The following is a 1,007-nucleotide window of genomic DNA, read 5'->3' on the forward strand; positions in this document are numbered from 1 at the left end:
TAGCTTAATGGTATATTTGCCAGAGTTGACGTAGTATTAGATTATAATGGAATTAGTGTCTGCCAAGCCTGAAGGTTGAAATACCAGTAGCTGTATCCAGGTATATATTTTTAGATTATTGACAAAGATGCCATGTGGTTTGCATCAGCAATAAATATGACATTGTCAGCAATAAATATGAAATATGGTAATAATTAAGTTATATTTTTACTGAAAATTAATTCTTTATTACAATGAGTAATGTCTAGGGATTCCTAGTTTGTTCAGTCACTTAAGTGGCTGGTATAGGATCAGGTCATGATCTCACAGTTCGTGGGTTCAAGCCCCGCATCTGGCTCTGTGCTGACAGCTCGGAGGGTGGAGCCTGCTTCAGATTTTGTGCTCCCTTTCTCTCTCTGCCCCTCTCTGCTCATGCTCTGTCTCTTTCTGTCTCTGAAAAATAAATACATGTTAAAAAAAATTAGACATGTTCCACCTTTAAGAAAAAACTTCAAAAAATGACTACCGTCTATATGCATGTATGTATACATATATGTTCATGTATATAGTAACATATACTAGCTTTTGTCTAAATGTTAAGAACATGTTGAAGTCCCAGTGAAGAAACGTTCAAGGATATACCTTCTGTCCTAGTCCCAGATCCTGTAAAGGTGAACTCACTGGAACTGGCTGGAGAGAGGAGGAAAGTTTGTTACAAAAGGAATTGTCTGAGGAAGCATAGGATTTCTAGACAAAAAGAGAAAGAGAAATAATCACTTGTTGAAAAGCAGTTACATTTTTTTTTCCAAATGAAGAAAGACAATTATAACGGATTCCAACTCTCAGAGGATATCAAAAAGGAAGTTTTAAGCCATTTCTCATACAACCTAGCTGTTCAAATTAGCATATAATTATTTCAGCCTTTCCAAATGAAGTTTAACTTTCAAATAAAAAAGAACATATTGAAGGCTTATGATGTAATATTATTCCATCTCTCCACCCCAACCACCTATACACAGTCTATTTTC

The 1,007-nt window shown here is 35.4% G+C and overlaps 1 non-coding gene across 1 annotated transcript; it reads left to right on the forward strand.

Annotated features, from left to right (window-relative positions):
- Nucleotides 1-592: 592 nt before the first annotated feature.
- LOC112870085 (small nucleolar RNA SNORD22) lies at nucleotides 593-716 on the forward strand. The gene has a single exon (XR_003224474.1). It is a non-coding gene; the product is annotated as a small nucleolar RNA SNORD22 (small nucleolar RNA).
- Nucleotides 717-1,007: the final 291 nt, after the last annotated feature.

This window comes from Puma concolor, chromosome B1, assembly GCF_028749965.1.
Source record: "Puma concolor isolate L17-30 chromosome B1, mPumCon1.1.hap2, whole genome shotgun sequence".
Taxonomy (NCBI): domain Eukaryota; kingdom Metazoa; phylum Chordata; class Mammalia; order Carnivora; family Felidae; genus Puma; species Puma concolor.